Raw genomic sequence first — 21,606 nt, 5'->3', positions numbered from 1 at the left:
GTCATGGTCGAAATTTAAGGTGGAAGAAGGGAAAAAAGAAAAGCAGAAGGAGCAGGAAAGGGAAAATCAGATAAAATAGAGAGAAAAGAGGATAATGAAGGAGAAGATGGAAAGAGGATGGGAAGGAGAAGAGAAGAGAGTCCTCTCTCTTTTAGATCTCTCTTCATCTTCCTAGATGAAGAAATGAGTCAGCGATAGGATACAAAGAACGGGAGGAGGTGGAAGGAAGAGGGAGAGAAGAAGGAGAAAGAAAAGAGGAAGGAGGAAGGGGGAGAAAATTCAAATTTTCTGATTGAGCTGAAATAACTAGCGACGTATTAGCTGATTGCAATTTTGGGCGATTTTGACCCCGGACAGAGTAACAGGGAGAGAATTAAGGGAAGAAGCAGTTGAGGAAGGAAAGAAGGAAAAAGAAAATAGGGAGGAGGAAATTCAAATTTTCTGATTGAGCTGAAAGAACTAGCGACGAATTACCCGACTGCAATGTTGGGCGATTTTGACCCGGGACAAGGTAACGTCCCTTGGCCGGGGCGGGCGCGGGGGGCGGGGGGCGTCGCGGCGCTGGCTCGAGCGGCCGGGCGTCGTCGGTCGTGGTCGGCGGGCGTCGCGGCGCCCGGTGGCGGGAGGCGGCGTTGCCGGGCGGGGCGGCGGCGGGCGGGCGCTCGGGCGCTCGGTCGCGGCGCGTCCTCAGTCGGCATCGCCACTTGCTCCTCTCATCGAGTGAAAGTCGCTCTGTCATGTCGGAGACGCTCTGTCCCGGCCGAAACCCTCACCATTTCGCACTCGAAGTTCCGCCTGTTGTCACATTTTCGTGGTCCCGGTCCGCGCTCCGTTCAACCCCTTCCGATCCACCCCTCGAGCCGACTGCCATGCACCCTCATCGCCTCCCCTTGACTTCAAACCTCACCTGATACGTAGTGTCTGTGTTGTGTTTCAGTGATTTAATTTTTTCTTCGGTTTTCTCTTCACGAAAATTGAAAATTCTCCACCCCCACCTTACCTGTGTGGTTTTCGCCCCTTAAACCCTTTAGTTACCAATTTTTTTAAAAGAAAGTGTGATTGCCCTTTTCTAAAAATTATTTTGTTCTGTGATAATTCCTTCCCACTGCCTAATTCGCGAGTGCCGTTCGATTTTTTTCGCGTTCGTCTTCCCTCGTCCGTGAGTTGTGTTCCGTTTCGCGGAAAATCTCGCCGGAATCATTTTTCCGCCGCCCCAAGTTACCAATAATCTTAAGCCCCCTGCCTTTTCGGTGCTTCGTCGTTTCGAGTCCGCGAATCAAATCGTACTTTGTGATCACCGGCTCAAAAACAGGTGCCTTTGGATATACTCGTCGCGTTTGGATACTTACTGCGTCTTCGAGCTGAATTTTAACAAGTGCCTTATTCATTTTAACGTGCATTTATTCCGATCTTCCGCGCCCTGAACCTGCGCCACGGAGGAATCCCCTGTGAAACGATCCCGCTTCGTTTTTGACGAATTTTACCGTCTCGTATAGTTACCATTAGTTTTTAAAGCATTTAAAAAGTACTCGAATTCTCCAAGTGTCTTTATATTATTTAACTTATCTCACGTGAGGTGTTTGGTGATCGATCTGACAAAAATACTTGTAAAGAAAACTAAGTGGTGTGGTGCTTCAACTTTTACCATATTCTGGATTAACCATCTCATACATTTGGATTACTTTGGATTACATTAATGCCTAACCAATGGTGAGTCGTTCACTTTCAGATGCTGTAACCCTTATCAGCATTCAATTTTTTTCTTGTACATTCGTAAATTTTTATTGGTATTGTTGTTCTTTTCTATTTTTATCAGATTCTATTCATCTTCGAAAGGGGGTAAATCCCTTTATGCCCTCTCGTTATCACTTTACCCGCAGCGCCAAGCATCTCAAAGTTACCGGAGAGGGTCTTACAGAGCTGCAGGTGTAGAGCTTATTGAATTTTGCGCTTATTTTAAATGATTCGAATGTCTAATAACACACGATAGGTACCTGTTTCTAACCATAAAGCAACGAAATTCTATAAATTTTTAGTCGAGCAAGATACAACATTTGTCTTATTTTTACTTTCCTTGCGTTTGACCGTGTTCAGTGCAACACTTATCTCTTTTTTTTTTAATTTTGGGTTTTAGAGTTTCGGAATTTAAGCCCCCTCCTCTCCTCTTTTCAGTGTATTTTCTACAGGAAATAAACTATTTTTCTTTTCGATTTTAAAATGAGCTATCTCCTTTTGTTTACATTATGGTAGTAGTACCTCAGACGTGAAACGATCCGTCATTTGGGCTGAAGATTATTCGTTGATTGATACAATTTACAAGATTATTCTTATTTCATAATTCCTGCCGAAGACTCTAAATTTGCTTTGCCACCGAACGAAGTTAAAATTAAGTCAACTCCCTTATTTGTGCTGAAATTCAGCCATTGAACCCTCTTTTTCCTTCTCAAGTGGCCAGAAGGTATCCTTCAGAAAATCTTTGCTATTGCATCTACCCATGAAATCCGATATGAAATCATACCATCAGAGAAATTATTAGTGTTCAAAATAAACTCGTATACTGTTGATTTTGCAAATCTGTGGTACTTAGAATTCATCTCTATTTTTTCTTTATCTCTGCTTTCCTGCGCTCCACCTCCGAAAGGAATACTTTATTCATTTACTATTTTAAAATACAGCCTAATAGCTCCTCTTGTAAAAAACGATTTCCCTTTCTTTACCCCACTCTTTAAAAGTCTCAAGAGTTTGAGGGAAATGAAGTCTAGAATTCATTATGAGGATATTGAAGTCAACTCGGGTTTTTAATTTTATTTAATTAATGCGCGCAAGGGCATTTAGAATAAAATTTCTGTCTACGCCCCGATGAGTTCGTGCAGTTAGACGGATAGGGAGCAGGGGCTTTGGAGACACTTTACACTCCGAAACTTTAAAGATGAATCTTAATGAATAGACCCCTTCCAAGGTACAAGTGAGCATGAAGTAAACTGAAGGCTCTTGAGGATTAATTTTTTATCAACTTCCTTTTTTCACGTCTTGGACAATAGCACTTAAGATTTCAGAGTTGAACCGTGGAAACATGCTAATATATTCAGTTCCGACTCTCGGGAGAAAGGATTTTCCTGTAATATAAATAAAGTTTACCGATACCTCGATTGTAATGACAGAGGGATCGAAGACTAGAAATGTCAGGAATGATAAGAGAAAAAAATAAGTCATCAAGAGAACTTGAGTTCAGTGGGGTGGCGTGATTTTCGATATGTCGATTGATCTGTCATTTATCCTGTGGAAAAGGATCGACAAACACGGTGTTCTCCTTAATTATCGAGTCTTTACCATAGCTTCAAATAAGGAAATATTGATAGTCGATCATTCATGCCTCGCCACTGCTTGAGTTACTTGATGAGTTTTCCCTTTGCGAAATATTTAATTCCAAAAATAAATGCACTGTCTGTCTACGCGTGCCCTCATGCACAGAGAGGTCGGGCCTTAAAACTTGAAACTGCAAGCAAATAAGATCAAATAATTATGCTTAAAAAAAAAAACAAATTACAAAATATCGTCAGACACTTTGTTTTCATTTTTTCAATCGAATTCGAGTCTCGGTTCTTTCCTCCCCCCATTCTTTTCCTCACTAGTGTTTTTTTGCGCAAATATTTCTCTATTTACTCACGTGATTTGAATTGATTTGAATGCTGATGCAATGGTAAACACACAAACGAAAATCAGCTGTACATAACAATTGCATAATAATCCACTTAAAGAATGCCTTTCAATTCTCCCTAATCATTTATTAACGGGTGACTATTATTCGTTAAATCTCATGTTATTCGTGAGAATGTTGTCCACGAATAGATTCTTCGCATGAAGACTTCGGGAACGACTCACAGAAATAACGTATCATCGGTAGATTTAGCACAATCGTAAATTTGGAAACGCACTTTAATTGCCCATTGCATTGTTGGCTCAAAGTAGAAGATTCTTTATTTTCAGAATTAACCTCTAAAATGTAACAGATACGAATCCACACGTGCAAAAACTGAGGACGAGCCTCTTTGGATCCGGGTAAGAATTTCAGGGGGCTAAAGTTAGGCGTTTCCAATAATTTTAAGAAAAAGAACAAAACGATGAAAAAAATAGTACTTCCTCGAGAAATCAAGCTAGTAAAAAATTGTGTTGACTTTCTCAAATCAATATTCATAAACTTATTTCAACTGAAATTAACTTGACCTGACTTGAAGCGAAACGACCTTTGAAAAAAGGGGAAAATCCCGAGTCAATTCAAATGCAAACGTTGGAACGACTTTGAGTCAGCCCTAGCACGTGAGAAATTTTATGGGGAGAGCCAATATAATTCTGAAATATAGCTGGAGCCGCTTTTTCGGAATGACAAATTCTGCATACAATTTACAAGTTAAAAAGAGCACCAATGAGACTGCCAGCTTCTGCAAAAACTCAAATATTGTAGTGTCAGAATTCAGATTTTAGACAAAAGAAATATTCGCCAATAGTTTTTCTTTCCTTGAAAGTGAAAAGTAATAAACCATCTTGTATTCACCGAGCTAGTTAATTGCTGCTAAATTTATTTTACTGTATATATATTGAAGAAAACATCGATGAAGATATTCTCTGAAAAAAATGATAAGCGAACAGAAATCTTACAGCTATTTCCGAAGTATTCTATCGTGAGAGTTGTATTTTTGAGTGTATTATGATTTCACTTTTCAATTTGTTTTCAAAAACTCATCAATTTATGTATTTTATACCTATCTCTATACATATTTTCACTGAAAATGTTTTTCTTCGATGTACAGACAACATTTGTCGTAGAATTTTTTTTTCTTTCTAAGAGGAAGGCCAAATTTTAATTCATGAAATCAATTCTTCGTTATTTTCTAATATTATACTTTAAGACGAGCCTTTCCGCAAGTGCGTAGGTGCTCTTTTAAATCTCCCTCGGGGAGGGGGGAGGGGGGCATTGATCCGTAAAAACTCCTCGGTTCAGGACCGACCTGTGGTTAAAAAGGCCACAGCGCTGCAGCGTGCCCTCGATTTTTTGTTGGCTTTCTATAAGATTTTCTATATTTTAAGGCTTTGTATTCTGAGGATAGGTTCGTTTTTGTAATTATGGATATTATTATTTTCAATGAGAGAGTTTCAAAAAAATTAAATCAAATGTTGTTTTAAGTAAAGGCTAGGATCATGCAATCAATGAGGCAGTTACCCAACATTTTTATCTGTCACACACGCATCATTTAGTAACTTGTCAAAATGCTGCAACCTTCGCTGTTTTAGTGGTCATCGGTGACTTCCGTGAGTGATTGATTGTACACTGACATGACGGTAAAACGTGGTTCATTTGAATCATCAAAAGTGACGTCATGCGGCTGCCACAACGATTTATTCCTCTGATAAAACGACGGCTGTCAGTCTCCCTCGATATTTAAAATTCGTTCCTACACCTACAATGTAAACCCGGTGGCTCTTTTGAGTGCGAAAAGTGAACTATTCGGGTTTATCTGCTCCAGTTTTTGAAGCGATGTCGGTCTCAGAGGAAGCTCATGGTAAAACTTTGATGACATTGGAAGCATGTCATAAACACACACATTCGCAAAAAGTTTCAGTTAAATCCGAAGATATTGCGTCATCATTGTATAACTCATTATAACTCCAAAATTAATTTCGGAAAAATCGGGGATAGAAGAACTTTAAAAAGCTTTAGTTACATGGACCAGGCAAAACAAAACTTAAAGTCTTACTTTGCCTGACAGATAATTAAGCTACTTGACTGAAGTTCGATTTTCATGACCAAATAGTTTGGTATACAATCTGAACTGGAGTAATTTTTCCCTCTGTGCGTCGAATAAAAATTCCTAAACAACTTGCAAGCTATTATTAGTACCTACCCAATTCTTTTTTTCGTTTTCCGCTAAAACTCAACTTCGAGAAGGGAAGGGGGATTGTCCATATAACACTTTGATCACATTTTGCATTAAGGAACCACCATTTCTGGCTCGTTTTAGAAGCAGCATATATGCCACTGTTTTCCCTATGCAGAAAGGTGCTTTTATAGAAGAGTCAGAGATAATGGTTCCTTATTGCAAAATGTAATCCACAAAGGTGCCAAACATTTAAATTATTTGGGCACCACGTTGACTCTTTCTTTATTTGTGTCGTTTTTCAACGCAGTATTCTGGATGTTACGCTAGGAAACGGTGACGTCTAAATCTGAAATTTTTCCAAGCATTAAAATGGAAAGAAATCGCGGTTTTGCCTTGATAGTGACTTCCAGATAAATCTGTAAACTTGGCCTCATATACGTCCGGCCCATTTCGTACTCGAGAATGACCTAATTTCCTCTCCCCTTCGCCGAAACAAGTGTGAGTCGAGCAATTGACGATTAGCGTGAACGAGCCGGATTATCAGATTTGTGAATGAACTTTTATGCCTTCTTAATCGACTCGTAGAGGTAATTGCCTCTTCAAACGAGTGGAGAAAAATAAACCGAGTGATTCGAAATTCAGGAGCCTCAATCTCATTCAGAAGGAGTCGTTTACACGCGAGACAACTGCTACATTGTCAAAAAATTTGATATGAGTATCAATTGGACTACATTTTGCAATTAGGAACTACAACTTCTGGCTCAATCGTAAAAACACCAACAAACATCCAATTGGACCGCGTTAAGCAGAAAAGAACCGAGCCACATCAGGTATTGCCAAATTTGACTGGGCAAGTTAATTTTTCACAAGTGCGGATCTTAAGTGCGCGTGTGCGTTTTTTTAAGTGCGGATTTCTCTAAAAATTTGAAGGAATATGCTCTGTATTATGCAGAAATTTCACCGAAAGTTGCACATAAGAATCCGCACAACCGTACTCTTGTTATAGATTAAATTGTCCAATTAAATGTGGCAAAAGTCCATGTGGGTTGGTTCCTTTCTAGTTAACGCGGTTCGATTGAAAAAGTTCAAAATCGTCGGGTGCCCAAGACCATTCAAGCATCACGTAAAATATCGTAGATACGAACAGACACTCTGAGCCTGCGTTATGGTGCGTTTCAAAGGGATGGGATCTCCTTCAAATATTACGATATCGAAAAGGCGATCCCCTTTTGCACTGTGTAGGTGCGGAACAAGAGAAAGAAGATGAAAATAAAAAATTTATTGTGCGTTTTGCATGTATTTTATATTGACTCAAATTGATTATGATTGAAGCTAGATGCTTTAATTATACTTTCAGTACAAGAAGTTAATCAGTGTGTGCTAATCGGTGTATATTAATCAGTGTGTTAACGTATCGATGTAATTCGGCTCAATCATTATCCAGGGAAAATAAATTCTGGCCCCTTATAATAAATAAAAAATATAAATATATAAATATAAATATATAAATTTGTAGGCCCACATCGGAAATGCTATTATGTGTAGTTAAATAAACTTCAAATTAAGTGAACTGCATAATTTGAAAGGCTCACTCCACATGAATTAAGCGAGGACGATCCTTCACGAAAAAAGATGTTCCTGTTAACCATCTCCTCATCGGATTTCTATTTGAGAGTTGAGGCAGCCGGAATTTCCGTTGTCCCCGTGGGAATCCTATCACAACAATCAAAATTCTATAAAGACAACAGAAATTCCGGTTATCACAAACAAATCTATCTGAATCTATCTAAGACATTTCTGTACGTCTATTGGAGACAGCCGGAATTCCTGTTGTCCCCGGGAATCTTGTTAGGAGAGTCAAAATCCCATTGATACAACAGGAATTCTTGGGATCTCGAATTGAAATTCGAGAAGAAAATCGTTGAAAAGACCTTTTCATAGGTACTCTGGAGTCTTTTTTCGTGTTCTAAACATTTTTGAGGATTGTACAGTAATTGCACATGATGATCCATCAAAACTTCTCAGCCTTTGTGACTGGCGATTTAAACCAATCTGTACCTCGTCCGAGTTTTCACGTGATCTGTCTTACACATGGACATATTTATGCTAAAAATAATAATGTACAAAAAACAAAAATCAAAAGGCTTCTCATGCATAGGATTTGCTTGTTTCATACAGCCAACGTTGTTGCGTGGTTCATTTTGATTTAATGCATTTGTTTTCAGTCCCTTCATAAATGCGCTCAGTTGTCGACTTGTACATTGGAGTACAACTTTAGGTTAGCTCGCGAGTAATGATGATGGTGAACGGTAGAGCATCGCTCTCTATCCCTTTTCGGACTTTTTCTATCCACCTTACACCTATGAAATCCTTTTTACAAACAAAAAATAAAAATAAAATACTGTAAACAAGTACGGAAGATAATAATTATATGTTGCAAACGCTGAGGATGAGGGTAGAGCCCCCGAAACGCGTCCAAGGAAATAATTGATTTTGTGCAAGTGAATCCCTGTATATTTTGTTATTTATACAAATCTACTGCAGTCTCAGTGAAAAAAGTGTTTTCAAATATGGATCACATTTAGCAAAAAGGAATCAGCGCGATTACAGTGTTGTTGTTAAAAATGTTGCTTCTTCATAGTTATCTCAAAAATCTCTCAGAATAACAAATATTCTTTGCTTGCCACCAAAAAATTGTTAATTTAAAGGTATAATTGTGCGAATTGTAATACCGAACATATATCTTGAGTATTTTTATAATAAAAGAAGAATTTGCACGATTTTGAAAACACTGTAATCGGGCTGGTTCCTTTTTGCTAAATGCGATCCACATATTTTGCACTGACTGTACGTAGTTTACTTTGAAATCGGACTTTAACTCAATGCACACATGGATGGATATCCAAGGATCGACTATAAAATCTCGCTCACTCATACGAGATCGAGACAGCGCGGTTGAGCCTAGGTTAGTGATCGGTCTGTTCGTTCTCGATGGCAACAATCGTGTGAGTATGAGCCGGCGCATTAGTAATATGTTAATGGCCTTGCCTGAGTGTCAAGCAAGGTCTGGATTTGCCAATGCAAGCATGTTCTTGTCGGTGACCATGGCTTAGGCCTTGCCATTCATGGCCAAAATACTGGCTACTCGTTTATCGCGACGCGCGGCGCCCTCCTCCTCATCCCCCCCGTCCCCCGCCTCACGACCCCCGCGGCGTTCCCGAAGCGTCGCGACGCCGCGCCGCTCCGCGTCTCTGCGCTGCGTGGACCTGTGTGCTTTTGTCTCTTTCGTTCGGTTGCAGTGTTCGCTCAGTCGAATTTAGTCGCTACTTTCGGCTCCGTTCCGAGCGCACAACTTGACGTGACCTATCTCAAAAGGTCGACTCTTCCGAGGGTGGCTCAAAATGTGGGTCTGCGATGAAAATAACTGGAAAACTCGAACATCGATTTGCGTCTTTTTTGACATTTTATTATTTTGAAAAGAAACCACTTCGGCGGTGAAACTACCGAACCACGTATCTCGGTTTGCGACGTCGCAGACTTCCTGTCATACTTTATTTTTTAAATAGAAAATTACTCAACGTCAGTTCGTGAAAACTTCCGTGATTTTTCCTCTTTGTGCGGAGAAAAATCTGTGAAAATTGTAAGGAATGATATTGATTTGGTCTCCTTCAAAAAATTAAAATGTGAGTTGAGATTTTTAAACACCGCAAACGAGATACGTGGTCTGGTAGTTTCACCGTCGACTTGTAATGAGCATTGTTCTTCTGGATTTTCACTGATTCTCTTCCATCCAATATACAACACTTAGCGAACATTTAACAGCTTGTAGTGGATGTTTTATTGGAGGAATACAAATTAAAGCGGGGGGGAGGGGGGGGGGGGTACAAGAGGTCGAGAGTTACCCTCGAGATGATCTAGCGTGAGAACGATCCACTAACTGACCAATGCGAATTTTGGTATTTTGCAGTGAATTCAGAAATTAGAGATAAAGGCTATGGGCAAAATAAAAATTGCGGGCTATCTAACTCCATGCGACATCTATACTAAAAAGTACCACGTAAATTGTAGGTTCATACAATGAATCAGAAACTTGTAGAATAAATTAAAAAATCTGTGAACATATAATAACTAAAAGTACGTGTAACAACACTGTATGAATTTTAAAATTTAACCTTTTCATGACACTCTTTAGTGAATTCCACAGGCAAGTGTTACAGAGACGCAACAAGTTGTATCCCGAAAAAGGAATGAGTTAGAGATAGTTTTTAATGTAACTAGACGTGAATTTTCTCCTCTCAACAATTTGGAGTCGAGAAAAATAGTTTAAGCACGTAATAGTCATTGAACTCCGCCCTTGTAACATTGAGTCGTACGCGACGGTGTGCAACTTCAAAGAGTGTATGGATTCGATCGACATGAATCGATCGAAAAATAGCAACTTAAATCGATCGATGTAAACCGATTGAGACCGATTCGATCGAAAAATGATTAAAAACCGATGTTGATTCGATTGATTCGATCGAAAAATAAGAACGCGAATCGATGGGCGTGATGCGATCGATAAACCTCGTAGTCGGTCGACAAATCCGTAAATTCGTCGAGAAACCGTGCATCGATCGAAATATCCATGAACTGTCCAACAAACGCGTGACTTCATCGACTATTGTCGATCGACCACGTCAATCGGTTCACGTTTTTAGTTCTCGACCGAATTGACACCGGCTTTTCAATCGTTTGTCAATCGAATGGGTGTCGATCGATATCACGTTGTTATTTTTCGGTCGATTCGTGTCGATAGAATCCACAACTTTCCCAACTTCGGATCTCTTTTGCCGGGTTCCCAGTCCCTTGACGCGATTCGATACGTTCAAATGTGCTACACAAAGAAAAAAACTTCGTGCGTGGGACCCGAAGTTTAGGTCATATGCATCTCTGAAGTTTTCGGATTGAGCACCTGAACACTTTAGGTCCAGCTGCTGAGGTTTGGATCACACATCTGAAACTTCAGTTCTTTCATCTGAAGTACTTCGGTTTTCACATCCGAAAAACTTCGGTTCTCACATCTGAAGTACTTCAGATGTAAGAACTGAAGTTTCAGGTGTGTGATCCAAACCTCAGCAACTGGACCTAAAGTGTTCAGATGCTTAATCCGAAAACTTCAGAGATCCATACGACCTGAACTTCGGGTCTCACGCACGAAGTTTTTTTCTTCGTGTAGTCTGCAAAACTGAAATTTATGAATCCAACTGGGGTAAAGCATAAAGTTAGGTGCGCAAGCCGTGGGATTGCAGTTTTCACCTGTGCGTGTGCATGTGTGCACACTAATTAAATCATTGGATAATCAGCGGCTGCCGCTCCCCTCCCCCCGCCTGTAAACGGTTCTGTTTACCTGGCGCAGCGCGGCGCGGCGGCGCTCGGAATGGCCTCCTCCAATGCCTAGGTCTCACCTTCACCTTGGAGGATTCCCTCCATCATTATTCCCTCCTAATATTTTTCCCATCCATTCCAGTTTTTTTGTCGCGTGTCCATATCGGTAATTCCTTCATAGCTCAACGCCATTGCCAGGCGATTCGATGCGTTGCCTCCTCCGTCCGTCGTCGTGATAAGGAGCCCAATTCTGCCGTGCCAAGGAAAAACGCCGTAAAAACCTTCAAGCGTAGCCAAATTTCCTTCGATATAACCTGGAATTACTGGGAAAATTGTAAATATATTCCCCCAAAATTTTCAGACCATTTTATGCGCAATTTCACCAAAAACATCTGAAAATGTCAAGGGAAAATATGCTTAAATTGCGTCAAAAATACACGTTTTATCAAAGGAAATTTGGCAATTCTCGAATGTTCATACGGCGTTCTTCCTTAGCACGGCAGAATTGGCTGATTCAGTGGCCACGAGTCTCGTACATCGCGATAGAATAATCGAAATATAATCGGCCCGTGTAGATTTTGATTAGTTCTGCCACGCTTTTGCGGTAAAATTAAAACAGCAAATCGGAGGGTTGAATTTTTTGAGATTGAGGTGATGTTTTTATTCGCAGTGGACAAATTTAGTGGCTACGTCAGTCGATGTAATATCGAACCCTTTGTTCAAATGTAAATGTAATGATTGAACTATCGAATACATCGATCTATCGAAGTTTCACGTTCAAACTATTCTTTTCGGCTTTGAACTTTTGACAGGAGCAACTTGACGGCTAGACGGGTTCAAAGCTAGTCTCGTTCTATACCTACTCATGTATTTTGTTATTTGTTTGCTTCCACATTGCGGCTTAAGGCGTTTCTGCTAATAGCGAAACCCGATTCCAATTGTACTCGATGTTCACGTTCCTCAGTTGCGGTCATGCATTTTTGAAAATTAAATACTAGAAAGATAGTTTTCGTAAAATTTGGGACTCTAAGTTACGCATTTAGTTAATGGTGCAAAAACCTTGCACCCTCTTCGATAAAGAATATAATACAAAGCAGTTGACGGTAAAACTACCAAAGTTCATAACTAGTGTGCAGCGTATCAACATGTTTGCTTTTACTTCTTTGCAATAAAATACAGTAAAAAAAGCAGTAGATATCAAGAGACATTTTCAAGTGAAATTTGCATTTTCTTGAAGGAGAATGGTCACCAAAGACTTCTAGAATAACCGTGATGGGTCATTCCTCAAAAACGTGAAATGTGACATCGCAAATTGAGGATGCGTGATTTTGTAAATTTATCAGCTGTGTATAAATAAAAAGTCTCAAATTATCTGATGAACTTTTTATGAACATGTATTTGTATATAATGACTCAAGTATTGGGAGGAAAAATACCCTTTCGCGTAACGAAGTTACAACAGTTACTTTCACATCCCTTCTATTTAAAAAAAAAAAAATATGATTTTTGAAATTATTTTTGACAATTATTTTTGAAATTATTTCCGGTTACTTATTTTACTTTTTTGTTTTCTCGAGTATCTTCTAAGAGACTTATCCATTATGAGACGATGATGCTCGAAAAATCAACGATTCGTCACACAAGGCTGACTTTTTTTTTCATCGAATCAATTCGTATCAATCTCTATGAAGTGTTGTCTTCACCCTTACCCCGTAGTACGTGCTACCAGAATAGATAGATTACCACTTTCCCCATTGATATGGTGATACGAGGCGAGTCTTAGGCGTTAGTATGTCAACTCTGCTCCCGAAATTCGATTCGTGACGTCGCGCACGTAACCCCGAATTTCACCGGCTCGCAATTCAATTACCACGGCAGCGATTGGCTCGGTCATCGCGAGGCGTTTTTATTGCAATGTCGTCGCGTCGCGCAGTGGAACGGGCTAGCAGAAAAGGTCGGACATGAAATTTTGGGCTAAAATTTTAAAATTTGATGTTTATTTCGTCACAAATTCAATGTCACGAGGTGTTCCTGAAAGAAAACTTCACGAAAAAACCAACGGAACCAACGCATTTGTTCAATATTTTCGAAAATATAAGCTTTCGAAGTTTCCAAATTTTGTCCGAAATATCCTACTGACTCGATCCAGTGTGCGTCGCGACTACCTTCGCGTAAAAGGAAGTCATTTCAGTTCGTGTGCTTAGCATCGTTATCGTTCCCAGGGATCGAGAGCAGGGGAGATCAGGGTCACATTAAACTCTAGGACAACTGATAGGACAGCTAGTAGAAGCAAAACAAGCTCGGTAATATCCACCAAACGGCCGGTGTTTCATGCGAACAATTCGGTTTGTCAACTTAACTGCAAGCCCCCAGATTCGCGATTCCAGAAAACGCGGTAAATGTAGACAGCCAACCAGAGGGTTTCCCTTGAGATAGACTGATTTAGTGAGTGCGTCATTCGATATAATATCGAACTCTTGGTTCAAACCAAGATAAACTTCATGTGCGAAGTCTTCATGAGTTAATTGTGTTGATATATTAAAATTTAGTCACTGGTCGGTCATAAATCAATTAAAGACTCACTAAACACGAGAACTTTCGATTGTAAGAAACACTTGTACGCATTCTATACCACCATGGCTCAAAGGTCCGCGAATCGGAAACAAGGTTCTGTGTTTTTGTACTTTTGAAGCAAGGATTCGATATATCGAATGACGTAGCCACTAAATCAGTCTATGGAGGTTATGTGTTTATTTACAATCGAACCAACGCATTTATCGATTTATCGAATGACGTAGTCACCGAATCAGTCTATTGCAAAACACGGCTGTCGGAGCTAGAGTACCTTTATAGACAGAGTATGGCCATTCGTATCTTTTTACTACAGGAAAACTGTTCCGCTTTTTGATTGGTCAACGAGTTTTTAGGCTTCATGATGCTCTTAGGGCCGTAAATAAACAAACAAAATGGCGGCTCACCTTAACATCGATAAGAAGCTAAATTTCACAAAAATCTCAATTATGCGGCAGTAACAATTTAAACTAGCATATCTACGAATAGCACACGAAAAATACATGAAAACATTGTTAAATCGCCTTTCACCTTTATCACAGGAGGATGTAAGATGTGCATAACCTCAATCTTGCTTGCTGATAACGGCCATCTTGTTTGTTTATTTACGGCCCTAAGAGCATCGTGTCAGCCTATTCGCTCGCGACCAATGAAAAACTGGAACAGAAATGGCCATACTCTGTCTATAAAGGTACTCTAGAGCAGCCGAGAGGTGACGAGTCATTAATCGAACGGTTATGCATATCATGGATGCACCTTTCACTGAGCGAGCACTTAACCGGGAACATTTTTCTCGGCAAACAAAGGTGCGGAGGGGACGATTGACAGGAGCGATTTGAGGACGGGCCGAAGGCGCGGAGGAGGCCGCAGGAGCAGAATGTTCGCATCGGCGCGGCCGCGGCGTGTCTAATAACGCGCGGGCTAATAAATGCAGCTTATGTCATTCCCTAATTGCTCAACACTTTCCATGCAATTTACTTTCCTCGGCTCCTTTCCCCGCGCCGCGGCGCGGCATCCATCCCGGCTGCATCGAGATTCTAATCTCTTAGACCTCGGATCCGCGCTTCCATTTCCGGATGCGATGCGCGTCCCGGCCCCCGTCGAGCAGCGCCGCGACGCCCGCCCGTTGCCAAACCGACGCCCGCGACGCCTTCAACACGTTGACTTGTTCCTCCTCGAAAATCGACCGGACGACGAGGCCGTTGGAGTCATGTATCCATTTGAGACGCGACATCACATCCGTCGATTTGCCAGGTTAAAATTCGGGACTTGTGACCAATCCATGGCTGGAAAAAGCGAACGCACATATCTTCATTGCGGTGCCTCAAAATCTATCATCTTCTTCCTCTTCTTCTTCTTCCTCTTCTTCTACTTCCTCTTCTTTTTCTTCTTCTTTTTCTTCTTCTTTTTCTTCTTCTTTTTCTTCTTCTTTTTCTTCTTCTCCTTCTTCCTCTTCTTCTTCTTCTTCTTCTTCTTCTTCCTCTTCCTCCTCCTCATTATCGTCTTCTTCCTCTTCTTCTTCTTCTTCCTCTTCTTTTGCTTCTTCTTTTTCTTCTTCTTTTTCTTCTTCTCCTTCTTCCTCTTCTTTTTCTTCTTCTTCTTCTTCCTCCTCCCCTCCTCATTATCTTCTTCTTCCTCGTCTTCTCCCTCTTCTTCTTCTTCTTCTACTTCTTCTTCTTCTTCTTCTTCTACGAACGACTAGGGCATAGCTCTGTTTGTCAGGGTATCTAGTATCGAGCACATCAACTCGCAAAAAATTCATAATATCTAAAAATCGTTAAAAACAGATGATTCGTCAAATCAATAAAAAACAGCAATAAAATATTCGATTATCCTCAGGAGAAGAGAGCCAGCTTCGTGCCCATTCTTTAGACGGTCGTCCAAGTAGTCTTTTCCCTATGGGTTTTCCGATCATTTTTCGGGGAGAAACGGGTCAACTACGTAACTTGACATTTCTTGAGAAAATGCACCTAATAGAGAGGGAAAATCAAGGAAGTTTTCAAGACATTAAGTTGTCTATTTTTCCGAAGAAAAAATAATAGGCCTGGAAGTCTGGGACGTCGCAAACTGAAATACGTGGTTTCACACTTTGGTCATCGAAATAGTTCATAAACTTGAAAAATTTGTACGGCTACATTAGAGTCGAGTATCCATAAATCGCGTCTGTAAATAACGGTTTTTGGGGGATACTTCAGGTCCGTACTTCCTGTACCTTCTTACCCTTTCAGCCATGGCACCGTCAGAGTAGGAAATTTTGTGACGCTTACCCCAAAATTGTTAAAGGACACTCCACCAAACTCCGGTATGAGTGACTCAATTTTTAGCTACCGCGGACTCTATTTCTTTCCCGCTGGACGGCAATCTCGAGGGTTTTGAAGCGAGAAAGTCTTGGGGAACCTGGCATCAGCGCCGGGTCATCAAACGAAGGCGGAAGAAGTTGAAGGAATGAGGAGAATGTTGGTTCCAGTCGCGAGTGCGCGCCGAAAAGCGGAGGGAAATTATTAGCAGGAGAGGATAGAGGAAGCGCGCTGAAAACTCAACCGGCTGACCTCCACGTCTCGACGTCACGCCGCACTCCGCGACGATGACCGACGCCGCGCTGCTATGCTATGGTGACGTGATCCACGTGCTCGCTCTCAGAGCTCTGTCCAAGTTCGAGCCCCTTCGGCAACTCCATTTTTCCATATTAGTGGAAAATTCAGAGAGAGGTGAACGCAGTGCCCCCATTTCCCGGAACTAGTACCGATTTTCGGAACTTTTGAAATTCCCGAAATGTTCTGGATATTTTGCATTTTCTGGAACTTTCAGGAACCTTCAAAAACATCTAAAATCCCGGGACTTTTGACGGTCGTGAAGTGGGAGAAATTGGAACATAAAAGTTCCAAATCCTGGAAGTTTTGACGGACATGGGATGGGAGCACTATAATAGGTGAACGTCTCATGCTCTCAAGAGAATTTTTCTGAACAAGACCTAACTGCCCTACTTTCTAAAGGGAGTGTGGGTTTTTACACCTCAAAGGGGGATTTCGAGATGTCTTTCCCAGAAAATTTTGGACGACGGGTCAGTTGCGCTTGCCACAAAATCGTGTTTTGATACTTGAGTCTTGTAGATTGGCGATCAATAATAAGATCCGTATTTACAGCAACTTCCAGCATCCAACACTAATTGAGATATCGCGCTTTAAAAAATTCGGTTCATGACGTCATCCAGCGGGGTGGTGGTGCCCTTGGTTCCATCCACCTTGCTTTCATCAATGCTACCATACGTAATTTTCACTGATTTCCGAGGACCTCCAGAGACCAAACTTACGAACAGGAGCTCGTTGATGAATTTGCAAAAAGTTCAGTAAATAAATCGATGATCCTCCCCCCCCCCCCGCCCCCACCCCCCTAAAGAACATTGAATCACGTGCCACTCGCAGAAAACAAAATATTGAAAGCATGAACCTTGCAAAATTATCAAGTGTTATTCGTAATTCCACTCTTATATTAATGATATTTCGAAAGTCGGATTTTTCTCCAAATGCGATGACCATGAACTAATGATGTAATTTGTTATCAGCTGAGATTCGCAAGGCTGCTTGATTTAAATGCATGATGTAATATAAAGTCGGTTACAATGTGTAAACATTTTCATCAATTATAGTGTCGGAAAATGCTTTCTCCTCTGGAAAATGAGCTCGACATCTATTAACCGTTTGATCTCTTCAATTCATGTTTTTGAGCAGCAGCCAGTCAGTTGGTTGACCGATATGAGTACGCTCTGGTTTCCAGTAATTTTCAAGACTTAATTCAAGTCTGCACATTTATAATACGGTAAACTTTGCAGATAATACTTAATAAATACAGGGTGGCCCAGGCCTTTTTCTCGGTTTTTTTTTTTTTTTTTTTTTTTTTTGAGTTTTGTGGCTTCTATTCCTTTATATTATTTTGATAGGAATCTACAGCCATCTATAGACAGTTTTTCTCGGTTATTTCAGGGTGGACTAAGTCCAGGAACAAGGGACTAATAGGGAATCGACCCCAAGGAATGCGAATTTCATGGTTCCGGAGCCCCCTCCCCCCCACTCACCCTTGGGTGGCGAAATGGAAGCCCATACCATACAATTTGGGGTTTACGTCAACATTTTGCAATTATTCCATCGGAAACAGGAAGTACAGAAACTTTTAACCGAAATCGACACCAATAAATCCAAAATTGGCCCATCCGTGTTTGAAAGTCTAACGCCTAAACGTGGGGGACAGAGCCCGGCATTCAAAAAATGCAAGTTCGCTCTACAAACAAAGAGGCTTGGAAAAAAGCTTTTGTCCCTGAGCGATCGACCCCAGTGAATCCGAATGAATTTGAGGGTCCCGCCACGTCTTCCTCAGAAGCTCTTCTGATGAGGCACACAGGGAGGACCCTGAACTTGTAAATTTAACCGATGTGACCAAGTTAAACTTCGGTTTGATTGCCAAATGAAATACTCAACACTTTCTTGAACACCCACCTGGTAGGTACGTCAACATTTGAATGTTGGAGCCCCGAAAGTAAAAGCTTCCACTATTGCCAAGATACCAATCAGGGGTCTCTCTCTGTCTCTGGCCTTTGTTGACGTGGCACAGTTGGGCAACCTGATGCTCAGCTTCGCGTCGCGACGTCTTCGACGTGATCTCACCTCACCGTGACATTACCGCATTACGTTCGCGGACGCAGCAACGTGCGTGTCCTCTGCCCCCCCTCCTCCATCGTCCGCACCCGTTGCTGCAGCATTCCAGGACATTTTATGCTTTCTTCATATTTCTCCCTCGCGATCTTGATCGCATGCAAACTGCACGGAACGCTCAGGGAGGTGCACTCGTACCTGAAGAATACTGGATGGCAGTCATGGAGCTGTAATGCTGGGTTTCTTTCCTCTTTTTTAATCGATAAATCGAATTTTTAGATAATTGAACATTCATTAATCGATTGATAATCGAATCTACTCAAAATTAATCGAGTGATGTGCATTTTTTGAAACGGTAAATTTTCAAAATACTTATAAAAATCTATGACAACCGTCAGGTTTATTCCGGGTGTAAATCAGCATTCCTGCTGAATTTGAAAAACACATCAGTAGTGCTGGAAACGTTTTCAATGATAATTTGGCTAATTTCGGCCCGTACATTTGCCATAAATCCTGTTTTTCAATTGGGAATCAGCACTTTCGGGCCTGGAGAAGAATTTTTGGAGGTTTCGTGCTGATTTTATAGAATTTTATCTGGGAATTTGGCAGTTCTTAATTTTTGACCTATTCGGTAGTAAACAATTTATTGAACACTTCATCAAAATTTGAACCATAGAGTTATAAAGACAATCAAAAGGCATTCGATTAATCGATTACCTAATCGTGAATTGAAAAAGTCCTCCGATCAATGATACTGCGAAAAAGCCTGCAAGAGGACGAGGACGATCAGAAGTTTAGCAGCTTGCGTTTCAACTACTGAGTGAGATCATTAGATTTGATGGAAAACTTGCTGAAAAACACTTTCATTTTTGATGAAGGCATAAACTTACTGTAACCAAGCATCCAATCATCGAATGGATGTATTCACGTACTTATGAAAAAGAGTGGATTTGCAAAGACGTTCAATTATTATAGATTGAAAGCTTTTGATACCTACATTTCACGCAACTAGATTTCCTCAAACTTGGGACAATAAAGATGAAGTTATGTGTTCTGGAAGTGTTAAGTGTTCTATGGGTAGGATTCTAGGTATGTAAATATAATCTTTTCATAGGATTATCAATGAGAAAAAACTGATAAAGAATTGCTTCTTCAACACCCTCCTATTGGAGTTTTTCATGTATTCTGGCTTTCTCTCTCCGAAAAAGTGCATATTGGCTGCCTAGGCTTAGAATAGAACGGAAGACTTTATTCTCGACAAGAACTGTTCGAAAAGCTGCATCGGAGCGAACTATCTAACCTCATTGCGCAACATCACAATGAAAAGCCCAAGACCTTGACAACATATCAACTGATAAGTTCAATGTTTGTTGTATTGATTGCAATACTCCCCGCTTAAATCGCTCAACGTTCGCTTAAAAAACGGCCGGGAATATGCAAAGAAAATCAAGGTCGGGTGGAATGCTAATGAGCTGTTATGTTTGTATTCTCTCGTTTCAGTGAGTTAATTTTTTCGGATTTCCTTCCGGAATTGTTTTCCGAGCCTCTTCTTGCTTTACTCCAACAGAAAAATTCAATAATGTCACATGTTTAATTTCGTACGCTCAAAAACTTGCATCGTTTTTTGCGTAACGTTATTAATGTTAGTTCCTTATGCCAGACAAAACTATCGGATCAATTCTATTTTCGTAATTTACCTACCTACTGCTAGGCAATTCATTATTTCCTTGAATTTATCGCCAAAAACAGCAACGGATATTCGTTGAACATAAGGCTCTTGTTAGCTTTACTTAAGAAATATCTCACAGTCGTTTTGAGCCTCGCGGAAAAAATGGATTGCTGATTTACCAATTAAATTGTTAAAAAATATATTCGACAAGTTTCAAAAGTACATTTTACAATATTGGAAAGCTAATTAAACCACGGGGATGGTTTAATTCAGGGCCGAATTCACCCACTTGCCGCCCATGGGCCGCCTATATTTTGCCGCCCCCTTCGCATTCGTTTTGAAACTCGATAAAAACAATCAAATGAACGTGCCAGCGGGGGAGGGGTGCATAAGACGCATTTACTCGTGTTGAACACATTTTTTGGAAAAGCCCTGTCAACACTGCTAGCAAAAGTTCACGAAACTTTGCGCGAAAGTTAAGTTCCGTAAACCTGTCTCTGTGTGGACACTGGACACTGGACAAGCCTTTCCATTCATAAGAAATGAACGAAAAAATTATGAAAGAACAAACATAAAAGTGGTTCAATGATTTTAACTTCCGCCGCCGCGCCGCGCAGACCGCACTGTGTTGGACGTAATGCGTGAAGTATTCACGCAGTCTTGTAGGCGCTATGCGTTTCACGCTGACCGCACTGTATTTGGTGCAATGTGTGAAGTATTCATGCATTCTTGTAGGCGCTATCCGTTTCACGCTGACCGCACTGTGTTTGATGTAATGCGTGAAGTATTCGTGCAGTCTTGTAGGCGCTAATATGTGCTGAATGCCGATTGCCGCGCCGAGGGCTTCTCCTTTTCATCTCAAATCCTCGTTATCATTTCTCTCTAAGTCGCGCCGTTCTAGGCCAAATTGCGTGCTTGGTTTCTCTCGTAACTCGAGTTATTGAGGGTGCTGTCTTTTGTATCAGTAAGAGACGACAACATTAGAAATTACTGTACTCTCAGGAAATGAGAGATTTTGTCGCCTCTTCTCCTTTGTAATTTTGTTTTTATAAACCCGATTTTTTTTTATACCTACACTTGAAAAAATTGCAAATTTTTGCCGCCCTTTAGATTTGCCGCCATGGGCCGCGGCCCATGTGGCCAGTTGGCCACCCCCTTAATCCGGCCCTGGTTTAATTAGCATTTTTTTTGTAAAATCTACTTTGAACCACAAAATCTCTTTTTGACCACAAAATTGTTAAATCGGCAATATCATTATTTTCCGTCTCATGGACTATATCGAGAATTCCTTTCGTTCTTCGTGAACGATTTTGCGTTTCATTCGGCATATTTGCTCGAAATTCTACCAAATCGTATTTAAATTCGAGTTTATTTCGCTTTTATCTCAACCATCATGTCTTTTGTACCTTTGATGACAATGATTGAAAACTCGATTGTGAAACACTGATCTGAAACGATCTACTTCATTGCTGCTTCAG

The 21,606-nt window shown here is 40.7% G+C and overlaps 1 protein-coding gene across 2 annotated transcripts in view; it reads left to right on the top strand.

Moving 5' to 3' along the window:
- Nucleotides 1-678: 678 nt before the first annotated feature.
- The window catches only part of Eip74EF (Ecdysone-induced protein E74), a 307,203-nt gene continuing 286,275 nt past the window's right edge, over nt 679-21,606 (top strand). For both annotated transcript variants that reach the window (XM_019058353.2, XM_019058352.2), the window contains exon 1: nt 679-1,710. The gene's annotated coding sequence lies outside the window, so the exon portion shown is untranslated. The remainder of the gene's footprint in view (nt 1,711-21,606) is intronic.

This window comes from Bemisia tabaci, chromosome 2 (genome assembly GCF_918797505.1).
Source record: "Bemisia tabaci chromosome 2, PGI_BMITA_v3".
In the NCBI taxonomy this organism is placed as follows: domain Eukaryota; kingdom Metazoa; phylum Arthropoda; class Insecta; order Hemiptera; family Aleyrodidae; genus Bemisia; species Bemisia tabaci.
The sequence above is the reverse complement of the archived record's forward strand: the minus strand, read 5'-3'. Positions and strand labels throughout refer to the sequence as shown.